Source organism: Petaurus breviceps, unplaced genomic scaffold, assembly GCF_028583685.1.
Source record: "Petaurus breviceps papuanus isolate PSGF00001 unplaced genomic scaffold, PetGlider_PUasm1.0 110, whole genome shotgun sequence".
NCBI classification, from domain to species: Eukaryota; Metazoa; Chordata; class Mammalia; order Diprotodontia; family Petauridae; genus Petaurus; species Petaurus breviceps.
The window spans coordinates 3,932,213-3,952,296 of NW_027185597.1; the positions used below are offsets into that span (position 1 = coordinate 3,932,213).

Genomic DNA, 20,084 nt, shown 5'->3' on the forward strand with positions numbered 1-20,084 from the left:
TCTATCTATCTATCTATCTATCTATCTATCTATCTATCTATCTATCTATCTATCTATCTATCTATCTATCTGTAGGTTGTGTTTAATCCTAGTCAGTGAATCATAATGAACTGGGCTAAATTTCAATATTGTCAAATTAGAGAAATAGTTCTCGCCCCCCCCCCAAAAAAAAAGAAAGAAAAGAAAAATCAGTAGGGAAAATGTATGTAAAGAAGAATAAATGACTTCTGAGATACAGAAGATACAAAATAGGATAGGAAAATAATATTGGTGTCACCCTATATAATTGAATCCCCAGGGTATTGTTGTTCTTAAGAAGAAACAATAAATAGTCCTGAGGTAATGTTCTTATCTCCACTGAAGGTACTTAAAAAGGAAATTAGTTTCGAGTCTAACAAGGGAATTTGTCTAGAAAGGAGGAAAGTTTAAGCCAGATATTGAGTTATTTAACCCTGGAATTGGTTATTGATCTTCAGCTGGATTTGTTTCCAGGAGACAGTCATGTGTTTTCAGTGGTTTGAGTGGAAGTGAATTTAGAAATGAAAGGCTGGACCAGATGATTTTATTATAGCTTCCACCTCTAGATTTCTGATTCTCTGATTCTATGTTATACTAACGGAAAGGTTTCTTTTTGAAGTAAGGGTTTGGAAGACGGAGTACATATATATATTTATATATATTTTAGTTTTGTATGTAATGTTTATATAGCTTGACTAAGAATGTATCGTCAGAAAAAAAACAAATCACTCAAAAATATGATAAAATTGAAAGCATATTTTTATTCTGTCATGTGTAAAATCTGGAGAGATTTTTTTTTTCTAAATCCCTGACAACTGGAAAGATCAGAATGATTACTAAGGTACAGTATGAAAATTAGCTAGAATGGAAATTTACATAATGTAAATAAGAAATCCCTTCTAACTTCTTTTGCCTATGCCTTAAATATGCCTATTAATAGTTGTGAATAGAATATCACATATCTGTAAGGCCTAAAATAAACCAAAGACATTATAAAGCTATTGCTTTTATTTGTTTTCCTTCTCTGATACATTTATCATGCATTTTTTAATACAATTACATATGTATCTTATTCTCTTACCAGATCATAAGGTACATAAAGGCAGATATCTTATTCAAACTTCGTATTCTTCCATTAACTAGCACAGTGTTTTACACTGTGGTTTTTGTTTTACTAATAACATTTTTTTCAATTATATGTAAAGACAGTTTTCAACATTCACCTTCAGAAAAATTTAAGTTCCAAATTTTTCTCCCTTCCTCCTTTCTCTCCCCTTCCCCAAGACAACAAGCAATCTAATATAAATTACACATGTACAATCATGTTAAACATATATCCACATCAGTCATGTTGTGAAAGAAGAATCAGGACAAAAGGGAAAACCACTAAATTTTTAAAAGGGAAAATAGTATGCTTTGATCTGAAATCAGACTCTATAGCTCTTTCTTTGGATGTGGTTAGTTAGCATTTTCCATCATCAGTATTTTGAAATTGTTTTGGATCACTGTATTGATGAAAAGAGATGTCTATCATAGTTAACCACCACACAACTTTGCTCTTGCTGTACAATGTTCTCCAGGTTCTACTCACTTCAGTCAACATCATTTCATGTAAGTCTTTCCAGGTTTATTTCTGAAGTCTGCCTACTCATCATTTCTAATAAAACAATAGTATTCCATTTCATTCATCTACTACAACTGTTTAGGCATTCCCCAATTGATAGGTATCCCTTCAATTTCCAATTCTTTGCCACCACAAAAAGAGCTGCTATAAATGTTTTTGTACATGGGGATGCTTTTCCCTTTTTATGATCTATTTCAGGGGAAAAAGGTCAACACCCTGAACTTCAGAGAATACAGAGGTTACAAGCAGAGATTACAAGAAGACAGAGAAACATTTAAGCAGGCAGGACTCCAACTGTCTGACCATGACATCCATATGTAGTCACAATTACCAGAGAGGGAAGCATCAACATCTGGGTTTTTCAAAGCCAGGGCCTCAATGGCTTCCAGAGTCTCATCTGGTGAAATCATACAATTCTCAAAGTGAGGCCCAAAACAAAGCCTCATATCAGTGTTTATATAGCCTTCTCCTGGCTCAGACAATGTAACAACCCTTTTGAGACACTGCCCAATCACAGAGCACCAAGGTGTGGGCATTCCTGTGGGCATCCACAGGCTCCAGGTGCACTTAAGCCTATCAAAGGGCCTAGGGGGCAAGGAAGATCTTAAATTCCCATTCCCATAACATACCACAAAGTAGCAAGCCTACTGAGTACCCCTTCCCCCAATATGGTATCTCTTATATCCTCCCTCATGACCCCCCTAACTTTCTAGTAGGACAAGATGGATTTCAATACCCCAGTACATATATATCTTATTTCCCAGTTGCATGGGGAAAAAAAACAATTTATTTTATTTTTTAACATTTGTTTTTAAAACTTTGATTTGCAGATTCTTTCCCTTCTTCCTTCCTCACCTACCCCCACTGGGAAGTCAAGCAATTCCACATAGGTTGTACATGTGTAGTTACACAAAGCGTTTACATTATAGATATATTGTGAAAGACTAACTCTATTTCCTTTCATCCTATCCTGCCCCCCAGTTATTCTATTTTCTACTTTGTCCCTGTCCCTTTACAAATTTGTGTCTTTCTACCTACCCTTTCCTCCCTTCTATCATACCCACTATTATCCCCTTCCCCCCTACTTTCCTGTAGGGTAAGGTACCCAATTGAGTTTGTATATTATTCCCTCCTTAAGCCAAATTCAAAGAGAGAAAGGTTGATCCATTCCCTTTCACCTCATTCCTCTTTCCCTCCATTGTAACAGTTTTCTCTTTCCTTTTTTATATGAGACAATTTACCTTATTCTAACTTTCCCTTTCTCTTTCCAATATATTCCTCTTTCACCTCTTAATTTTATTTTTGGATATCATCCCTTCCTATTCAACTGATCCTGTGCATTCTGTCTATGTGTACATGTACACACATATACACACACTCATATGTATTTATACACACATAGCCTCCTATATATACATATATGTATGCACATATACATATATATACATGTGTGTGTTTGTGTTTGTGTGTGTATGTATAATTCACTTCAACAATCCTCATTTTTAGAAAAGTCTCATGAGTTGCAATGATCATTTTTCCATGTAGGAATGGAAATAGTTCACCTTTAACAAGTTTCTTATGATTTCTTTTTCCTATTTATCTTCTTATGCTTCTCTTGCTTCTTGTATTTGAAAGTCAAATTTTCTTTTCAGTTCTGTTTTTTTTTTTCATCAAGAATGTTGAAAGTCCTCTATTTCACTGAATGACCATATTTTCTCCTGAAGCACTATACTCTGTTTTCCCGGGTAGGTAGTTCTTGGTTTTAATCCTAGCTCCTTTGACCTTCAGATTATCATATCCCAAGCCCTTCAGTCCCCTAATGTAGAAGCTGCTAAGTCTTGTGTTATTCTATTTGTGTTTCCACAATGCTCAAATTATTTCTTCCTGGCAGCTTGTAATATTTTCTCCTTGACCTGGGAGCTCTGAAATTTGACTATGATATTCCTATGAGTTTTATTTTGGGGATATTTTGCCCTCTGGTTCAAGAATATCAGGGCAATTTTGCTCGATAATTTCTTGAAGGAAGATTTCTAGGTTCTTTTTTATCGTGGCATTAAGGTAGTACAATAATTTTTAAAATAATCTCTCCTGCATCTATTTTCCATGTCAGAGTTTTTTTCCAATGAGATATTTCACATTGCCTTCTATTTTTTTCATTTGTTTAGATCTGTCTTAGACTATCTTGATTTCTCATAAAGTCATTAGCTTCCAGTTGCACCAATCTAAGTTTGAAATAATTATTCTCTTCAGTGAGTATTTGAAATTCCTTTTCCATCTGGGCAATTCTGCTTTTTAAGGCATTCTACTCCTTATTGCCTTTTTGGGCCTCTTTTGCCTTTCGTGTTAGTCTTTTTTAAGGTGTTATTTTTACAGTATTTTTTTGGTCTCCTTTTACAGACTGTTGAGTCACTTTTCATGTTGGTTTTTTTTTCATAATTCTCATTTTTCTTCCCAATTTTTCCTCCACTTATCTTACTTGAGTTTCAAAATCCTTCCTGAGCTCCTCCATGGCCTGTAAACAATTCATGTTTTTCTTGGAAGTTTATGATTCAGGAGTTTTGACTTTGTTGACTTCTTCTGGTTTCATGATTTGATCGTTTTTGTCCCCAAAAAGGTATTCTGTGGTTTGATTATGCTTCCTCTGCTTGCTCATCTTGCCAGCCAATTAATTGACTTTTGAGCTCTTTGCCACAGTAGAACTCTGCTTTCAGAGTGGAGAGAGATTTGTCCCAAATTGCTGGTGTTTTTACAAATTTTATCAGCAGTCTGAGGTGGGCATCCTCTCTAAAGTCACCACAAGATCTGGAAAATTGGCTTTTCTCATCCCAAGACCACCGCCTAAGACTGTGACCCAGATCCAAGAAGGTCAAAGCAAGATTGATTACCCTCTGAATGGATGCTTGGTTCCCCTACAATCTGTAAGCCAGGAGCTCCAAAGGCATCCAGATGGCAGCAGCTGCAGCCACAATGCCTCTGACACCTCTCACCCCGGGACAGGAGCCAGACCATGCTCTTCCATCACCCAGTTCCAACAGAGTACCCTGCTGATTTTTATTTTCTCTTTGGGTTTTATGGGTTGATAAGTCTGTAAACCACCACAGCTGCTGGTCATTCACTCTCCTGAAGTCTGCTCTGGCCCATCTGGGCCACTAGGTGGGGCTGCCCTGGTCTGGGCCCCTACCACTTGTGTGATACTGTCTCAGCTTCCAGCTTGATGCAAGATATCCTTCCTGTTGGCTTGCCTGGCTTCCTTCAGTGGGAGATTTTTTTTTTTCTCTATGTCACCTTGTGGGTTCTGTATCTCTGAAATTTGTTTAGGCTCATATTTTACAGGTATTGGAGGTGCTTCAGGTGGGAGCTCAGCAAGTTGATGCTTCTAGTCCTCCATCTTGGCTCCCTGAACCTACTCTTTAAGCTCATCTTGACCTCAGGTCTCTCTTCACTTATTCTATTACACCTATTCTGGATTTGCTTCATGCCTCCCATAGCATTTATGGTATAGTTTGCCATTTCATAAATATACTTTGTCTTCTTCTTCTATGATACCTCAACATTTAGTGCCCCCCCCAGTAATACCTTACCCTGGATTCTCTATCTGCCTTCCCTATTAATTGCTTTTGTAGTAAATTGTGAAATCCTGATAACTAGGTTTTCTACAAATTTATTTCATCTAACCTCATTTGAGATGTCACTGTTACACAATCATAATTTGATTCATTTATTAACTACTGTAAAACCAATCATGAGCAGCTCTCCTGAGGATTTCTTCTACAAATAACTTTAAGCGTCTAATTGCATAGTATAATGAAGTTTCTATTTGTTCAGCAAAAAACTAAAACACAACATTCAAGAAACTAAAACATAACATTCACAACAACATAACATAACAGTTTATTACTTAGATGGTCACATGGTCTTAAATATATCATTCAGTGTACCTTATAGTTATCTTTAAGGGGTACCAGAAAGTACAAACACCATCCACCCCTAGGTCACAGTATATTACACATCTCATCAGTCAATACAGGGTATCTAAAGTAAAGTCCTCTTTCATCTTGGCTCAAGGCTAGCTTCCAAATCCTACAGCTCCTCCACCATGGACTGATGCTCCCAACTCTTGCCTGGATTCACACATAGGCAGCTCTCTGCTCCTGTTTCATATCTCAATTCATGGGGACTGCTCCACTCCAAGCTCTTCAAAGTTTCTATTTCTAGGAAAACAACATTTTACATGCTACAACAATATGTACACACATTACCCCATTGTTATCATCTCATTTCACTTTCTGTCTGAGAAACCAATATAGAACAACAGACAGTGGTTCCATCTGATAAAGTTACACAGATACACATACAGAGCACCAACATCACAAGCATTCTCTCTTTCAGTTCTGCTTGCTCCCAGCTCTGCTTGTGCTTTTCTCTTCTCTGCCCTTCTTTGCCCCACGCTTTCTGTTCCACTGTTTTGCAAGCTCTTCCCACAGATCCCCCATATGATTATATTTAACCTATTAAGGAGAGGGGAGAGCTTCAAATTCATTAGGGCTCTTCAGGGTAATACAATATTTACTGTTTCCAGTCAAAGATTCTTGATATAATAAAGGTGAGGCTCAAAGGCACTTGATTAGCTAAAGCTCAATCCAGATAAAAAGGAAAAACATGTATTTTGCTTGTCATTACATTAAGTCCCTATCACATTTCCTACAAAAACTTTCTTACAAAAGCTTACCTATTTTCAAATCTTCAACCCTTTTCTTCACTGTCTTGACAAATGACCTTGTATCTTATTTTAATTGATAAGACTAAGTCAGTCTCCCAGGAGTTCTATCAACTCATATTATTCATATTTCAACATCTCTTTATGTGTTTATCTGTCTCCCTTTCTCTTTCTTCCTTTATGTATCCTGGAATGAGGTTGCCAGTTTTCTAGTTGAAGCAGTTATTTCTATCTCTGCCAAGTTTCTTTTCCTTCTTGTCATTTCTTGATTAGCCACCAATAGTAACCCAGTCTATCTCCATAGAGCAAAACTGATGCACATGCATCAAAACCTCATTCTTTGAAAAATCTAAAGCCTGAGATTACATTCATTCCCTTCATTATATGAGCAGGAAATATGAATGTTTTTACAATGCTCAAAAATTGTCTAAAATCATGTATATAGTATCAGATAGTGGTTATGTTGAATCATATTAAGAAAATGTTGATTTAAAAGTTAATCAACCTTTCATTTGATATTTAGTTATTTTTAGCATTTATGAATTTCATGTTCTTAAAGCTCAAAACTGTGCTAAGTTTTTTTTAGATATTTTGTATAAATACATCTTCTACCTCATATTTCGCTTATCTCTCTCCAACTTATTAAAAAATACAGTATGAGAAAGCTGTAAGGTAATTTGTTGAAAGTAAGGCATAATATTCCTTTGCCATTCCCCTGTCCTACCTGCCTGGTAAACTTTGAAAAACACAAGTATCTGTTGTGACCAAAAAAATGTCCTTTCAGAATAAAAAAAATTAAAACTAAACCAATTCAGTTTTTAAGTATGGAAGCTATATTTTCTCAGAGCTCCGTGAAATGTTGAAGCAATAAAATTCTGAGCTTTTCTTCCAAATTAATTACTTGAGCATGCTTATCATCCTACCCAAAGATGTGGAGGATCATTCACCTTTCTAGGAAAAGGATGAAAATTATTTCATACAAAGATGACATCACTGGACCAACCTACGGGAAAAAAATGACCAGTGATAAAGTGAAACCTCCTTTCCCATCTTTGAGATAGAAAAAAATATCAACCCCCAAGACAGGTGTAGAGAACCACAGAATGAAAAATGCCTTTGAAAACAAAAGTATTTTCTCAGAGCTGTCAGACACTAAGGGAATACTTTTGTCTAATGTTATCCACAGAGGTTTTTAGAAATAGCAGAAGATGATAGTGACTCTGTAGAGGTGCTGGGCTTATGCAACACAAACATGAATTCACTGTAAATCACACATTTATTTATATCCAAACACAGCAAAACAGGTAATATACTTGTGGGGTTTTTTTTAATTATTTTCCTTTAAAATAATGTGTACTCAATTCTATCTGACTTTTCTGCTGGCACAAGTTTCCATAAACTTTGCATCCAGAGAACCATTTTGTAATATGACAGAATGTTATTGTTGTTTGTCCTTTATTTTTGAAGCGGATAAATGACAACATTTTTGATTCCTCATTGCACTGAAATTGTTCTTTACTAAAATACCATTGATTTCTTAATTGCCAAATCTGATTATCTTTTCTCAGTCTTTATCCTTCCTGGCCTCTTTGTTGCATTTGACAGTGTAAATCCCCCTTTCTTTCTGGATACTTACCCTTATCTAGTGTACAGAAAATTGTTGTATTGTTGTTCCACTTTTAAAAATTCTTATTTCTATACATTTAAAGAAGTCACAAATAGAATTTTCTGATTCATTCAAAAATTTTCCAGATTAAGAATTTCCATGGATTTTGGATTAATTTGTTAAAAAACAACACCCTAAGAACAATTATAAGGGAAGATAGAAATTTACTAGCTAAATTTCATAATTGCAATTTCATTGCATATTTGATAAATAAAAATGAGTATCATGATTTACTCAGCATATTTAACAGTGTATTTCATTTAGATATACACATGTATACATATCTGTAAACATGTGTGTAGAAATATGGCATTTTTAGGTATGTTAATCATTAAAGCCAAGCATCAAAACAAACTGAACTCAGACATTAATTTTTGAATCATTGTGTTACAAAGTACTAAAGCAAAATTTTCGACAGTAAGGAAACATATTTTCTTGTGTTGATCTCACAAAAATATCATTATTAGCAAGATTTTAGTAAGAACAAAATTTTTGTGTACTACTAATAAGTATAATGTATTCTTTTTTGTTTTATATTTTATTTTTCCACAGTTACATGTAAAATGAATTTTTAATATTCATTTTTAGAACTCTGAAGTCCAAATTTTCTTCCTTCTTCCCTTTTTACCCTCCTTCATTGAGAATTTAGTTTATCAATTTCATTTATCAATTTAGTTTATACATGTGTAATCATGCAAAACATTTCCATAAATCATGTTATTAAAGAAAACAGACAAAAAAGTATGTTTCAATCTGTTTTCAGACACCATCAGTTCTTTCTCTGGGGATGGATAGCATTTTTCTTAAGTTTTTCAGAGCTGTCTTGCTTATATTACTGATAATAGCTGAGTCATCCAACATCTTATAATGTTGCTGCCACTTTCTGCACAGAACATTTCACTGTGCATCAGCTAATGTAAGTCTTTATAGGTTTTTCTAAGAGCATCCTGCTCATCATATCTTACAGCATTGATAGTACTTCATCTTGATCATATACTACAATTCGTTTAGCCATTCCACAGTTGATGAGCATCCCCTCAATTTCCAATAATTTGCCACCAGAAAAGAGCTGTTACAAATATTTTTGTATATATAGATCCTTTTCCTTTTTTGTTTTTTTTTTTATGGATACAGACCTACTAGTGGTATTGCTAGGTCAAAGAGTATACATGAGATTTGTAGCCTTTTGGGCATAGTTCCAAATTACTCTACAGAATGGTTGAATCAGTTGACAAGTCCACCAATAGTGCATCAATGTATTATTTCTCCCACATTCCCTCCAACATGTGTCATTTTCCTTTTCTATTCTATTAGCCATTAGGGAGGAATAGGGAAGGAAAAGCAAGAAAAGGGATGAAAAGGGAAGGGATAGGTATAAAGCAGTACCTTAGAATTGTTTTAATTTGCATTTCTCCCATGAGTAGTGAGTTGGAGTACTTTTTTTCCCATATGGCTATACATAGCTCTGATTACTTCATCTGAAAACTTTTCATATTTTTTTATAATTTATCAGTTGGTGAATGGCTCTTGTTTTTTATAAATTGAAATGAGGTCTTTATCAGAGAAACCTGTTTTTTTTTTCACAATTGCTAATAATAACTGTATTTCTTTTCATCCTGTCCCCTGTTTTGTTCTATTCTCTCTCTTCTTTCACCCTGTCCCTCCTCAAACATGTTTTGTTTCTGACTATTACATTCCCCTATCTGCCCTCCCTTGTATCCCTTCCATCATTCTCTTCCTCCTTTCCCTCCTACTTTCCTGTAGGGTAAGATAGAAGTCTATATGAAACTGAGTATGTATGTTATTTCTTTTTTCAGCCAGTTCTTTTTTTTTTAAGCAATTGGGGTTAAGTAACTTGCTCAAGGTTACATGGCTAGGTGTTTCTGGGTGGATTCTAAGTGTCTGAGCCCGGATTTGATCCCCAGGTCGTCCCGACACTGGAGCCGGTGCTCTTACTCGCTGTGCTACCTGGCCGCCCCAAAATAGATGTGGATTTTTTTTAAAGCAATTGAGATTAAGTAACTTGCTCAAGTTTACACAGCCAGTTATTTCTGGGTGTGGTGCTAAGTATCTGAGCCCATAGTCTATCCCAGGTAATCCTGACCCTGGGGCCGGTGCTCTTACTCGCTGAACCACCTGGCCTCCTTTCAGCCAGTTCTAATGGGAGTAAGGTTTACTCATTCCCCTTTTCTTCCCCTCTCTTCCTTGCCACTTTCTTGTGAGATATTTTATGCCATCTAGCTCTCCATTTACTTTTCTCCTATTACATTTCTTTCTCACCTCCTTATTTTTTAGATATCATCCCTTTATAATCTACACCAATGCCCTCTGTCTATATATATTTCTTCTAATTACCCTAATAATTGGAAAGTTCTTATGAGTTACATGTATCATTTTCCCATGTAGGAATGTAAACAGCTTAACCTTATTAAGTCTCTAATGATTTCCCTTTCTTGTTTATCTTTTCATGCTTGAGTCAGTTTTTCTATTCAGCTCTGATCTTTTCATCAAGAATGCTTGAAAGTCCTTTATTTTATTGAATATCCATTTTTAAAACTCCTGAAGAATTATTCTCAGTTTTGCTGGGCATATTATTCATGGTTGTAATCCTAGCTCCTTTGCCCTCCATAGTATCATATGCTTAGTCCTCAGAACCTTTAATGTTGAAGCTGCTAAATCCTGGGTTATCCTCACTATGGTTCCATAATATTTGAATTATTTCTTTCTGATTGTTTTACATATTGACTCCTTGACCTGGGAGCAATAGAAAAGCTATAATATTCCTGGGAGTTTTCATTCTGGGATTTCTTTCAGGAGGTATTTCGTGGATTCTTTTGATTTCTATTTTACCTTTTGGTTCCAGAATATAGGGGAAAGTTTTTCCTCAATAATTTCTTGAAATATGATGTCTAGGCTCTATTTTTGATCATGGTTTTCAGCTAGTCCAATAATATTTAAATTATCATTCCTGGATATGTTATCCAGATCAGTTGTTTTTCTCCAGTGAAATATTCCACATCTTCCCCCCCTTTTTTTTTTTTTTATCATTCTTTTGGCTTTGTTTTGCCGTTTCTTGATTTCTCATAGTCATTAGCTTTCATTTACTTAATTGTAATTTTTTTTTTGCTTTTTGGAGGGAGGAAGGCAGGGTAATTGGGGCTAAATGACTCGCCCAAGGTCACACAGCTAATAAGTGTTATGTGGCTGAGGTCAGATTTGAACTCAGGTCCTCTGCCTCTAGGTTTGGTGCTCTATTCACTATGCCACATAGCCTCCCCTTAATTTTAATTCTTAAGGATTTATTTTCTTCAGTGATCTTTTGTATATCCTTTTCCATTTGGCCAGTTTAACTTTTTAAGTATTTATTTTTTCTTCAATGAATTTTTATGTCTCTTTTTTTTATTTCACCAATTTGGCTTTCTAAGATTTTCTTCTCATGGGTTTTTTAGACCTCTTTTACCAATTTACCTACTCAGTTTTTAATTTTTTTTTATATTTTTTGTGTCTCCTTAAACAAGATGTTGACTTGTTATTCATTATTTTCTTGCATTACAGTATTTTCTGTGCCCAATTTTTCCTCTAATTATCTTATTTGATTTTCAAAATTATTTTTGAGCTCTTTCATGGCCTGAGAACAATTCATATTTTTCTTGGGGCTTTGGATGTAGAAGCTTTGACTTTGTTATTTTCTTCTGAGTGTGTGTTTTGATCTTCCTTGTCACCATTGTAAATTTCTATGGACAATATTTTTTTTCTGCTTTTTGCTCATTTCCCCAGCCGATTACTTGACCTTTAACTCTTTAGTAAAGTAGATCTCTGCTTCCATGGTGGAGTATGCACTGTCCCAAGCTTCAGGACTTTTGTGCAGCCATCTCCAGCAACACTTCTAGGGACCTATAAATTTCCTGTTCTTCCATGGTAGTATGATATAATGAGAGGTGTTTACTATTCTCCTGGCTTGTACTCTGGTCTGTGAGTGACCATGACCACTCTTTTCTGCCCTGGAATTGGGAGGAGGATCACTGTACCACTTTGGCCACAAGCTCTGCTATGCTAGTGCTCCTTCTTACCCTGATACTGCCACCCAGTACTATAACCCAGATCCAAGTATGTTCAAAGCAACAGAGTTCTGCCTCAGTGCTTATAAAGAAATGCTTGTAATATCCTTTTTTACCAGTTGTTTGTCCCCCTATAGGCTGAGAACTCCTGGAATAGCAGTTGCCACTGCTTATTCAGTCACCCCCAAGGCCCATTACTGTTGTGCTGGGGCTGGGACCATGGCTGTGTTGGTAAGGCCTACAATGGACTCTGCTCCACTCTCATCCAGGTGGAACAGACCTTTCCTGTCTTATCTTTGGTTTCTGTGGACTTAGAGGTCAGGAATTTGCCACTGCTGCCACTCCCAAGGCCTGTTCCTGATTTGCTGAGGCCTAGTCTGTACCGGTAAGGCCTGTGCTGAACTTTCCTCCTGCTTACCCTGGTGCAACAGACCTTTCTGTCAATCTTCTAAATTGTCTTGGACTGGAAAATTGTTTCACTCCATCTTTTTTGTGCACTTTGCCACTCTAGTATTTGTGTAGAGTCATTATTTAAAGGAATTTGAAGGGTTTGGGGGGAGAGTTCAGGTGAGTCAAGGCCTTTACTCCACCATGTTGGTTATACCTTCCAAGTATATTTTCAAAATAATGCTTCATTATCATATCCTTTTTTAATGTATATTTTCTATCAGTTTTATAGTTTAATACATCAATATATTTATGTGATTTCTAAGTAAGTTAATATGTTTAATGGGATAATATGCTTGAAATTATTATTATTATTTTACTGATAGAGTAATGGTATTTTAAAACACTTTATAAACCATTGTCCTAAAACAAGTGTTCTTATCTAGGGATAGATTTTGAGGACTTGTGAACTTGGATGTTGAAAAAATGCCTTTTTTACCTGTAATTTCTAACTAAAATTTAGGAACTAAAGGAACTGAAAGTTCCCTCAATTATGAATCTAGGCAACACACCGTGGAAGTGTTAAGCTATTAAAGGATTCTCTGGCACAAAGTTCTTGGATGTGTTATTATCATTGCTGATTCTTGTTGATTTATTTGGTTTGTCTGAAGGAGTCATATATACCATTAGCAGGAAAGTCCAGCCCTCTCATTTCATGGATGAGTAAATTGAAGCTCAAAGAAAAACTAATTTGCTGGAGGTAACACAACTAGTAAGTTTTACAAGCAAGATTTGAGACCAGGTCTTCCTGACCCTAAGTTTAATACTCTATCCATTATGAAATTATATTGTCTTTCTAACTTTCCAGCCTTTGCCTCTTACTTCTTTCCCTCGCATAATTTATCTTCTAGTCAAAATACACAATTCACTGGCTTCTATACACACTCTAGACTTCCCTGAATCTCTTCTTTGTCTCATACTCTTCTTCATGCCTGGAAGAGACCCTCCTCCCCCATCTTTTGAATTCTAAGCAGGTTTCAAAGCCAAGCTAAGTATGCCTTCATCTATAAAACTTTCCCTGATATTTCCTTTCACTTATAACCTCTCCTCCATAACCCATAATTCGCAGTGAACTTTGCTCACACTTCTCTTATAAACTTATAATGTATTATTTTGTATTCTAGTTATTCATATATGTGCCATGAAGTTAGGGACATATGTTTTTATCTACACCTTTGATCTCCCCATTCCCTGTTTCAGGACTCTGTACATAACAAGTGTTCTAATAAATTCAATTTTTTCTTTTATATTAATCACTTGTAAACATAGAAGTATCAGTAAATGATATGCCTTTAGATAAATGCCGAGTAGTTTCCAAATCTGAAAAAGAGACTGAGGCTTCCAGTCACTCCAATAAACAACTTGAAGTGACTCTATCTCTTCCTACTTTTCTTACACTAATTTTTAAGTATTGTTACTTCCACTTTTCCTATATTTTGTTCTTTCCTTTTTATCTCCTCAAATAATCACCATCCTAGTTTAGACCTTCATTAGTTTTTTCTTAGATTATTGGAATGGTCTCCTAATTATTTTCCCTCTCTCCATTCTCTTTCCTTTCTAATTAATTATTCACATAGTTGACATATTTATATGGATAAACTATCGGTCTAGGTACATACTTGACCTGCTCAGAAAATATTCACTGGTCCCTTATTTCCTCCAGGATAAAACATAAATTTCTCCATTTAACATGTCAAGCTCTTCATAGTCTTGCTTTTAGATGTCTTTCTGATTTCACTTATTTCACATTTTCTCAAATAGTTTTTCTGTTTATTCCAGCCAGATCAGCTTACTATCCATTCCCCATGCATAACATCCTTCTGTGCAAGGTGTATTGCATAACAGGAATGCTCACTCTTCTCATCTATACCTCTTGAAATCCTAAACTCCTTTATAATTCACCTCAAGTACCACTTCCAGTAAAAAGCTTTACCACTTGCTGAGGCTGTCCCCATTCCATCAAAATTAATATTTTTAAAATTTACTTTTTATATATTTTATATTTACTTGTCTATGAACATTTAATTTTTTTCAAGTAGAATGCAAAAGCTTTGAGGGAAATAATGGTTATATTTTTGTTGTAGTATTCCCAGAACCCAGCAAAGTGTTGAAAGATTTTATGTTCCTGATAAATGTTTTATTTTATTTTATTTTATTTTCAATTTAAGGAAGAAAACAAGCATTTCAATAAAATAGTACGCTAAAAAAATGATTGCATATGAAAGTATAAATCTACTATGTACAACATGTAATTCCTTACAAATATACAAGATTAACCAATCTGAATTGCCATTTCATATTGGTAGTCATTTTAGGTCATGTAAGTATACCACCCTAATGAGAACACATTCATGCACCATTATCTGTGGGTTCAAATTGTAGGCAGCACTCAGGATTGTTCTTTTTTTTTTTTAAGTGAAGGTAAAAATCCATCAATTTTCGAACTCAAAAAATAACAACAAAAATGTTGGTTATCAATATGTTCAAGATTATATCAGTTGGGGATTGAGTAAAATTTAGAATCAAAACTGTTTCAGTTGGATAATAAATCAATTAATTGAAAATTAATTTGTTCATTAATCTGGTAGTTTTGGGTTGTTTGGAGTAGGTTAGTAGTGGTTACAGGAAGTAATTTGAACTGTGTTTGTACTGATTTTTAATTCTTTAGCTCTGGATAAATGGAATATTAAATCTTTCTTCAATAATTGGTTGTATGATCTGAAGGTTCCTCTTTTCCACTATAATTATAGCTATGCTATACAGCTGTATTTCTTTCTATAGTTTTATCATCACTTTTCACAGTAGTTATATTATTATATCATAAACTTATGAAAAATAGGCCATCCCACTTTTTGAGCAGATTTTGTCCCTAACGTTGTTTGGAAATGCTTTCAAGGAGAAAATGTCATAAATGATACTTAGGTCTTGAGTCTAACCCAAAGAAGCCTAATTAAACTACCATGTAGCTAATGTATAGAACACATAGTACTATTTCAGCTGTTCTTAACTACCATGTATAAAGATAAGTTTCATGGAGAAATACATTTAGAATTCCATATCAGCGTAACAGAAAGGAGAGACAACATGGTGCAGTGGAAAGATTTCGAGAGTTGGAGACCTGAGCGAAAATCATGGATCAGGCACTTATAAGCTCTGTGATCTTGATCAAGTCCCTTAATTGTTCTCAAATCTAGGCAAACCTATCAGATTTATTTAGTTATAGATGTGTAGAGCCACCTTTGTGGAAACAGTTCCCATGCTAATTTGTTAATAGATTACATCACTCTTCCTCTGTGTTAGTGGCTCTACCTGCAAAGGCTTTTAAAGGAAAGGTCAAATAAATATTCTGGACACCTATAATGCTCCAGAAAAATGCATTAAAAATCCTCCCTAAATTCATCACTTCCTGTGTGTTCTGAATTGAGAGAACAGAAGGCAACTGCTCCAGGCATTCATGGAACTCCAGATTAAAATTATCTGTTGTTCTTTCATGTGAGTCATTTGTAAAATCAAGGTTCTCAATGTGGGCACATTATTAAAGTTCCAAAATAAATTTTGTTTTGGTACACATTTACTTTGCATGGTCAATGGACAAAACCAGGTTTAGCACAAGAAAAAGTAGATTCAAATTCTCTCTCTAACATGTATTATGGAGTAAGTACCTTAATATCTCTGTGATTTAGACAATTCTCTGACCCAGTGTTGTCAAAATCAAACAGAAAATAAACCCCACATATTGACTTAGAAAACCAAAATTCTCATTGTCTATGTTGAATTATATTTCTATTTATCCTGTTAAACATTTCTCAGTTACATTTTAATCTGGTTCTGGCCACCCAGAATTTTGCTGCCTACTTACTGCCTGTAGGCCCCCAGTTTGACCCCCTTCCTTAAGCTATTATTTTGCAGAGAAGTTAGGGACCTGCATTGTTTAAGAAGTTTCCTCCTCAGAGAATCCCTAATATCCATAGTATTAATCCATGTTATTTTTGTTATTATATTATTATTATTATATAATGGGTTATTATTATAATCCATGTTATTATTATCCAGTCCCTATCCCTATGGCAAATATGGAGTTTATCTTTCTTTCATTTTCTTTAAATATGGAAAAGGTTAATATCATTATGTTCCATTAAAACAAACAAAAAAAACCTGGCTTGACCTCTGTTGTTTCCTTTTACAATAAATCCTTGTGAAATCCAATATTAATGAGATTTGATGCCCTGAGACAAGAACCACAATTATAATTGGTACTAGGCTTTTGGCCTAGTGCTGTCAACTATCCCCTCCCCACTCCCAGTGTAAATATGTTTATTATTGTCATATTATTTTTTGTGTGTGCATAAGTTTTATAGTATGACCTAACTTTTGTGTTTTTTGTAAAAGCAACCAAGGACTTTAGGCCAAAAATGTCTCTTTTTTTTTTTCAAAAATGGTTTTCAGAAACAAAAGATATCACATATGCATATACAAAATAATTTTCAGTGCTCCACCAAGCAATAGTTTTTTTTTTAATACTATCTCAATGTCTGAACAGAATGCAAAGATCTTCATAAAGGACTGTAGAACTGTGAGGACAAGGAAAGAGGGAAGCAATGTGTTGAGTCCTCTCTGATGCTTATTTATTAGTTTCAGTTTGAATTTTACAAATTAGTTGGAATCTGACTATCCAGGGTGCATCTCCTCTCTTATAAATATTTGAAAAACCACAAGCACACCAGTGTTTCTCTCAATGAATGAATTTATACCAATTATCAGTGTTCAGTGACAGCTTCATCTCTCTCTCTCTCTCTCTCTCTCTCTCTTTCAAATTTCATTACTATTACAGGGGAAAAAATTTAAAAAAAACTTCCAGAAAAGAAAGATAAGTCAGCTGTGAAAGAAATGTTTTATTTGGCCTCATAATGCCAAGAGTAAATCAACTTTAATACTTTTATTTCCAGATAACTGGAATGTGTGGTTACCCATAGAACAAACTACAAAGAATTTTGTTTCATCCTGGTTTGATTTGGTTCTTTTGAAAGGGTAATGTAGGTTACTGCTAACCATATTGGCTATAGTTTAAGAATGTAGTTTGTGGGATGCAAAAGACAAAATAAAGTAGAAATCAAAATTCTCTGGGGATAACACAGCATGATTAAGAGCTTACTTGTATTGCAGCAACCATTTTCACTGGTGTTCACTGTAGGAGCCAAGAAATGTGCTCATGCAATTTACATTCTCTTATTTATCACAAGCCATATTTCTCTACACTCCCTGGAAATTGAAATATAACATCATTTGAGTGAAGTTTGACAGGAACACCACACTGTTATCCAAATTCCTTTTATTTGGTGCCATGTGGATTTCACAGATAGCCTCTTCTTGGTTTAGTAGGAATGGAACCAGAGAAATACTCTTATAGAAATTTCCAGGGGGTTTATATTATTACCAGACGTCCTGAGAAATACCCTAGCCTTAATTATACTTACATGCTGATTGCATTTTAAACTATATATGTGAACTAGCAGGATTATTAAATCCTGGTATAAATGAAAGCAAAAGACTAGAGGGGAAATTTGTAGGTTTAAGTGTTGACTTATTCTTTTGGGATAAAAATTGGGCACATCAATTTATAGTTAGATATCCTGGATCTTTGCCTCTAGGCTCTGTATGGTCTCTTTACCCCATGGGACTTTTTTTTTACTCTCCTCCAATCCCCATATTTATAAATAATGAGTAAAAATAATGCTAAAAATAATTATAGAGACAGGATCCCATTTGATTGAACAGAAAAATAAAAATTTCCAATCTGGACAAATTTTAGAACTTTCTACTTAATCAAGAAGTATAACAGACATAGACTGAGCAGAAAAAAGTCAATGATAAATAAATGATGGTATAATATTTCTGCAAGAGAACACGCAGAGAGAAAAAATTGTTATAAGGGGCATATGCATTCAGAATAGAACCCCTTTATTCTTTATTTGAAAGGAAGCCCAGCAAGACTTTTAACAATAGGAACAGAAGTTCTCACCAGCAGAAGGACATATCTTGTTTGATTTACCTACTGCAGTGGGTAAATTATTGCAGGGGGCTGGCTCCCAGCTCTATGGAGATTTGTCTAAGTATTATGTCAAATATTTTTGCATGCAATTCATAATTAACATTTGTTTCCCAAGGAAAATTTGGAAGCCCAGGCTTTCTGACTCTGTTAGTGACTCTGTTTATTATGTTAAATTTGCCAGGAATCCAGAGCTATACCTGTGATAAGGATCTGATCTAGATGGTAGTAGTGTGAGTGGATGAGATTACCTGAGGGGAGTATGTATAAAGAGAGTGAATCAATCAAAGGAACAACATTAAGGTTTTTCTGTGTGCTAAAGACTTTACTAAACAAGGGAGAAACAAAGAAAACATAAAAATTCCTCTGCCTCAAAGAAAGATACCTTTCAATGAGGGATTCAACACATACATTCTAGGCATATTCAAAATACATACAGAATAGATGGAAGTTAATCTTAGGCAGTTATTAGTTCAGTGGACAGACTGCAGGGTTTGGAATAGAGATGTCCTTACTGACAATCCAGTCTCAGATATTACTAGCAATGTCAGCTAGTCAAATCACTTAATTTCTGTTTGACACAGTTTCCTCAACTATAAAATGGGAGTAGTAATAAGACATACGGGAGACATGCTGCTGGGCCCCTTACCTCCCCCAGACTCTGAAGTACTGCCAAGGGCAAAGATGCAGGCTGTGGTTAGCAGAGGTGGAGGTTTGCCTGGTGGGAGGGTCTGGGGATGTGGCTCCAGTGGGGCTGCTGCTTCTGAGTATCCTGGGCCCCAGGGCTCTACTCCAGCCACCTGGCCACGTGTAATGTAATACCAAGCAAAGGCAACTTCCCAGGTTCAAAATACCAGCATAGGTGCTCTCTATTTTATTCAGTAACAAACCCAGAACAGAGAAGATCAAAACATGACATCATTCAAAATACAGCATTTACTAAGTGTGATTAAATCATCTCCAAGGCCTACCCCACCCCAGGACTTTCCAATCATTCAATCAATTACAAAGTCTCTGTTCCAAATACTTCTCCACCCCTAGGCTATACCTTAATTAAGTCCACCACAAAGCCCCTCTTCTCAAATGGAGATTAATTTCCAAACATAAGTAAAATACATTCATTTGCTCAACCATAGAACACAAAAAGGTCAAAAGTTCCCCACCCCTGGATCACAATTGAATCTACCCCAGAGTTACATCAAGTTTAAACACAGCACTTAATACCCAAATGGAGGTCTTTTCTTCATCTTGACACGAGGCAAGTTCTCAGCAATCTTAGTTCCTGGAGAGACAAGGCTTAGCAAGGCCATAAGATACATTGCCAGTCCCTTCATGAATTTATCCTCTGTCTGTAGAACAGTCCTAGAACCCCTGAACACATTAGCAAAGCCCTCTCCCAGGATTTCTGTAAACATACAACAAGAAAATCCTTCTTCAGGGCTTCTGAACCAACAGAAAGGCTCCCAGACCCCTGCAACAACAGCACTGTCCTTCACCAGTGGACAGTA

At 35.4% G+C, this 20,084-nt stretch overlaps 1 protein-coding gene across 1 annotated transcript in view; it reads left to right on the forward strand.

The window, feature by feature from the left end:
* LOC138156879 (contactin-associated protein-like 2) overlaps positions 1-20,084 on the forward strand; it is a 2,167,135-nt gene that overhangs the window by 608,066 nt on the left and 1,538,985 nt on the right. The window lies entirely within an intron of this gene.